We start from the raw sequence: 6585 nt of genomic DNA, 5'->3' as shown, positions 1-6585 counted from the left end.
AACTGAGACATAAACTGAACAAGTTCCACAGACATGTGACTAACAGAAATTGGATAATGTGTCCCTGAACAAGACGGGGGGTCAAAATCAAAAGTAACAGTCAGTATCTGGTGTGGCCACCAGCTGCATTAAGTACTGCAGTGCATCTCCTCCTCATGGACTGTACCAGATTTGCCAGTTCTTGCTGTGAGATGTTACCCCACTCTTCCACCAAGGCATCTGCAAGTTCCCGGACATTTCTGGGGAGAATGACCCTAGCCCTCACCCTCCGATCCAACAGGTCCCAGACGTGCTCAATGGGATTGAGATCCGGGCTCTTCGCTGGCCATGGCAGAACACTGACATTCCTGTCTTGCAGGAAATTACTCACAGAACGAGCAGTATGGCTGGTGGCATTGTCATGCTGGAGGGTCATGTCAGGATGAGCCTGCAGGAAGGGTACCACATGAGGGAGGAGGATGTCTTCCCTGTAATGCACAGCGTTGAGATTGCCTGCAATGTCAACAAGCTCAGTCCGATGATGCTCTGACACACCGCCCCAGACCATGACGGACCCTCCACCTCCAAATTGATCCCGCTCCAGAGTACAGGCCTCAGTGTAATGCTCATTCCTTCGTCGATAAACGCGAATCCGACTATCACCCCTGGTGAGACAAAACCGTGACTCGTCAGTGAAGAGCACTTTTTGCCAGTCCTGTCTGGTCCACCGACGGTGGGTTTGTGCCCATAGGCGACGTTGTTGCAGGTGATGTCTGGTAAGGACCTGCCTTACAACAGGCCTACAAGCCCTCAGTCCAGCCTCTCTCAGCCTATTGCAGACAGTCTGAGCACTGATGGAGGGATTGTGCGTTCCTGGTGTAACTCGGGCAGTTGTTGTTGCCATCCTGTACCTGTCCCGCAGGTGTGATGTTCAGATGTACTGATCCTGTACAGGTGTTGTTACAGACATGGTCTGCCACAGCGAGGACAATCAGCTGTCCGTTCTTTCTCCCTGTAGCGCTGTCTTAGGCGTCTCACAGTACGGACATTGCAATTTATTGCCCTGGCCACATCTGCAGTCCTCATGCCTCCTTGCAGCATGCCTAAGGCACGTTCACGCAGATGAGCAGAGACCCTTGGCATCTTTCTTTTGGTGTTTTTCAGATTGAGTAGAAAGGCATCTTTAGTGTCCTACGTTTTCAAAACTCTGACCTTAATTGCCTACCGTCTGTAAGTTGTTAGTGTCTTAACGACAGTTCCACAGGTACATGTTCATTAATTGTTTATGGTTCATTGAACAAGCATGGGAAACTGTGTTTAAACCCTATACAATGAAGATCTGTGAAGTTATTTGGATTTTGTACAAATTATCTTTGAAAGACAGAGTCCTGAAAAAGGGAAGTTTCTTTTTTTGCTGAGTTTAGTTTGTGCGTTCATCTTAAGATAGCTAGGTGGGACAACCACGTTTCTCAGTCATAGTAAGTACATTTTTCCTCAATAAAGGAGCTATTAGCAAAGTCAGTGCTAAAAAAAGTGAGTTGATCATTTAATCTACTGTGAATTGGAGTTTTGTGAGCCCTGTGTGACACAGACAAACAATCCCATTGTTAAGCAAAAAAAAAACACTGCACGCAAGATTTGTGTATCAATCATTTTATAAGGGCACCATGCAACTTGATCCTGGTATCACTGCGTCAATACTTCAAGAGAGTGAGGAGGAGAGGAATCAGTTACAGGTTTGTATTGGCCGATCTGTTGACACAGACAATGACGTTTGGTCGAATTCTGTTACAGACCGTAATATTGTCTGTCCACCCACGATCCAAGACCCTGGACCTGTCACTGAGCGAAAGGGTGTCCTATTACTGCTGTGCAATGGCTACCACCTCTCTGAGATCTGTAAACAGAGCAACCCAACAGAGACCTGGTGATGACCTAATTGTTGTGATAGGCAAACAACAGGCCCTTGAGAGTCCATATGGGAACCCATGAGTCTACGGAGGGAGGAAAAAGTGCAGTGGTTTGCATTGCTGGGCTGCTGATGCTGAGTATCCAAGAAATAGGGTTATCTTGTTCTACACTAAGCAAAAGGCCTATACAGATGTAGGATCTTAATTTGATCACTCTTTTTTTCTGAGAATTTTCCTGCACATCGGGAAATGCAAACTTGTAGTGTATTCAAGGTTTAAAAATGCTTCTGAAGTTTGAAATGTCCACTTTAAAGTGTCAGACTTGATTTGCCCTAACGAACAATGTGTCAACACCTACAAAAATCCACATAATAATTCACATTTCCTGTTGCTGCAGGATAATTTTTCTGTGGTAGCAAACTGGCTCAAATTAAGATCCTACATCTGTATTGTCTGACCCATTTTAGGATAAATTAAAATAGCATACTCATATTTACTATGAGAGAACACATTGATTGATCAATTTGTGGCATAAAATCCAACATTTATGATGAACAAGATGACATTTGAATTTAGTTTCTATTGCTAATCCTGGGTTTCAGCTTCGCTAGCGCATGGGAGAGCAGTCTGTGAATCTCATGTGGATTGCTGAAGATGCGCATTCCTTCACATTGTGTTCCACAGCCTTAAGATAACAAGGCATTGTAGGACTAAAGGAGTCACATGAGGGTACGATGGGAACAGCTGACCCCCCTCGGCCACAAGCCATCTGTCCAGCAAGCCCTGGGTGATGATGATGAGGTAATGGTTGTTCCTGAAGCATCACACCTCTTTATCACTAAAGCCCTATTCAAACAGGAGCATCACTTTACATATTTCATGAATTGTCATACAATGCAACAGGCCCTCAACATAAAGTCATGTCTGGGTTAGCCTACACAAACAGTCATAAAAAAGTCAGTCACTGCTTTTTGTGACATGCATGAGATGTATTCAGAGATACAATATAGAGGAGGGGTGCAACATTAGAGCACCTGCTAATTTTGCCAGTGTATATACAATTTTAAAGAGAGAAAATATGTATATATATATATATGAATATATATATATATTTGCATATTTGATAATCATGAACTATACTGAATTCACACAGAAATTCAGAATAAATGTTTCTGTTTTGTTTCTGATAGGGCCTAACTGAATATGATATTTGCTGTCAAGGGGGCCATGGATTCTTCAACCTTGTCCAATAAGATAAGATTTTGATGAAGTTACTGCAGAGACAGCCATATGCACCATTTCAATTTTAATTTGGGATGAGAGAGGATGTCATTGGTCCTGTCGATCTTTCTGTTAGACTACATGTTTCATTTGTTAAGGTGGTTTATGCATCTGTAAAACTAAAACATAGGATATACATTTGGTACACACAATATGTAAGGGATAATCAATGAGGAGCTATGCGTTCTATGGAAAATAATGAACGACGTGGAAGGTGTGTTCTGGAGTGGAACTGACCTTCCACGGAGTTGCATTATTTTCCAATATACATATCTTCAATTTACAGTTTCTATCATTTATGTTCAAATGACACTCTGTGCTAAAGATTTCCTATAAAGAATCAAAGTGTGAATGTGGTACATAAGTAGCTTATTTCTTATTACCTTGTTATAAGGTTGTTCAATTGATGGAACACTAGCTTAAATAGTTATGCAAGCCTGTGTATCATGCACTGTCTCCTACACAATAGTGTAGTCCATGGTTGCTACAGTGACCCCATGGTAGGGGTGCTACCTGCTGATGGTTTGCTCAGGTCTCAGGTCTGTCTCTCAGCACCCTGCCATTACATTGCGTGTGGAGGCAGCTGTTTACCCCGCGGAATCTCATTGGCCCCAACTGTGCCTGTTTAGCAGCCAATTAAGGCAGCAGCAATGAAAAGTAATTTGTGAAATGGAGGTGGGAGGGAGGGGGGTGGAGGGTTCTGCAGTCTCCCATCTGAGTTGGAAAAAAAGGGGAGGGTGTGTGTGAAGGGGGGGTTGGATAATGGATGATGTCATTGTGGCAACGCAAACATTGGCTCAGCTTACAATGTGTGGGGAGACGTGCTGGGGCCTTCTGTTTTGGTTACTACTACCAGACTGATACAAATACACACAAATCACACACACACACTCCTCACAGGACTGGCAGACTTGATCGGGTTGCTGTGACATTCAAGCAGGCTGCCCCCTGACACCCTCCCACCTAACGGAGAAAGTTTATGACCTCTTCTCAGCACCTGTAACACCTATAATAATAATAATACATGGGATTTATATAGCGCGACCCAAAGACGCATTAAGATACCTGTTACTGCTGGCCCTCCTACAGAGTTTTGACTAGATGGTATACAGTTTATGTCAGAATTGACTTTCGTAGCAGTTTAGGAGAATTTGCGCAGCAGGTTAGGATAATTAATGTTGCAGGTTTGGAGAATTCGGTTAAGATTAGGGAAAGGGTTAAGATTAGGGTTAGCTCAAATGCAAAAAAGGACAACTTTGGATGTCAATTTGACATAAACTGTATCTCGTCTATACATGGGGGTCTACTTGGGGTCAAGATGACCCAATGAAGAAGCACAGAACAGAATGGGCCTGGGGAAAACAACAGGAAGATAACTCAGTACAAAACAAATGATCTCATTTGCATGCTTGTCACTATCACAGAGGTGTAAATTACCTATTAGGGAGTGTGTATGTGCAGGTAAACAGACAGGGCAGATAAATGAGCGCATGTGGTTGTGGTGCTATCATGCCCTCATTTGAGTTGCATGGCCTCACTCAAGTTACGTGCCCTCGCTTAACGCATGATGCAGCCTGTAACAGAACACCAATCACATCTACCAGTATGGGCTTCGTCAGTGTGGCACCGCACAGCATACAGCAGAATTATATAGGCCTAGAATTACATTGTTGACAGCTTGTTGTCACATTTGATTATGAGGTCTCAGTTCCCGAAAAGCATTCCGTGTGCATCACAGTCAAAAGGTTCACATTGTGTTCTGTATCAGTGGAATGGAGCCCTAGAGCAGGATTCACTCATGAGTGAATACACTAAATGATTATGACTGACCATGAAGGGGCAAAATTAATAAATCATTCAGCATTCAATTAATTACGACGTTTAATTACATGAGATGACCTAAGATCTGTCTGTATTTCATTCCTAGATATGCATACAGATAATGTTTAAATTAATTTAACGAAGTGTATGGCGATGTGGGGAGAGTTGGCCGACAATCACGTCTATTGTCTTCTGTTCTGGTGGTATGTCTGATGAGTCGTGCAAACTGCCAAGATGTCAAGCAAATTTGCCCATGATGGGATGTTCGCCCGGACATGTACCTGTGAGGGGATTTCCCTTTTGATGGTAGGGGCATTTCCAATCTGCTATGGGGGGTCTCGAGACAATCTGCCATTTCCATCTGATTAGGCTCCGCAACAAAACCCTCACAGTGGGCGCCCCGCAGCTGAGCTTTGGGGACAATGGTCGCACAGTCACATGTTTCACATCTGGGGTTAAAGGACAAGACAAGGGGATTTCCAATACTCAGTTTATGGTTCTTTTGACTGCGGGTATAGGCTACGATGTCTTGCCAATTATCATAATTAAATGTGTTAAATGAATGCATATATAGGCTATATAGACATAGGCTATGATATTGAACATGCAATGAAGCCTAGGCTACAAACGCTTAGATCCTAAATCTGCAAAATGTTTCCAAACAAACCAAAACAACCACACAAAAAATTGGCCTTCAATTATATAAATTGTATATTGTGGTGTCATTTGAAAATGACAGAAAGATTACAATTGAATATCTCTAATCCAGTATCAACACGCAGGTTGAATATCCCCGGATTAGGCGATTTGTCATAACTGGATTTCAGTTTTTGAGAAAACATATCTTAATCCCATACTATAATTTGGGCATGTTTTCGTTTTACTTGGGGGGGAATTTAAGGATTTGATTTAAAACATCAAAGCATTAGCTGGGTAGGCCTAGTCATCATTTTGTGTCTTTAATGTAAGCGGTTACAAATACCATTTTCAATTGCATCATTGCAATTATCCAAATGGAAAATGGAAAAATATACATTTTGGGGGTAAATCTTCCCCTAAAACGTAGTTTTTCCCCACACAAAAATACAAATTTAAATCAGATTAATTGAGAGAAAAAAACATGATGTAAGTAAAACAAACAAGTATATTGTTCCCCTATGTGTGATCATAAAAATATCTAATCTCGAATAACAAACATGCAATTGATAAAGAAAAGGGGTTCAATGAGTCAATGGGTGACCACCCCTAACAATGTGACAGGTTATGAGTGTCATTCAACCAACTGTTCAATAGGCCCACTCTACAATTGTTCATGTATGCGTCTGTGTTATTGTAATTTACAGCCCATGGTTATAACGAGGTTATAACTTATTATGTCATGTATAACGGGTTATAACATGCAATGCAGAGGCACTTTGAACCCTTGTCATATACAGTCAATTGTCCTCATACCTCATCTCAACTTCACAACACACCAAAAGAGACATGTATTGATAATGATGCTGTTGCTGATGATTTAATGATATGCTGTTGACAATCCAATGTATGCATAAAACAGGCTAAAATGTATTACAGATTTTTGCACCCATAGGCT

Source organism: Salvelinus namaycush, chromosome 23 (assembly GCF_016432855.1).
Source record: "Salvelinus namaycush isolate Seneca chromosome 23, SaNama_1.0, whole genome shotgun sequence".
Lineage (NCBI taxonomy): Eukaryota > Metazoa > Chordata > Actinopteri > Salmoniformes > Salmonidae > Salvelinus > Salvelinus namaycush.
Note: the sequence above shows the minus strand (reverse complement) of the source record.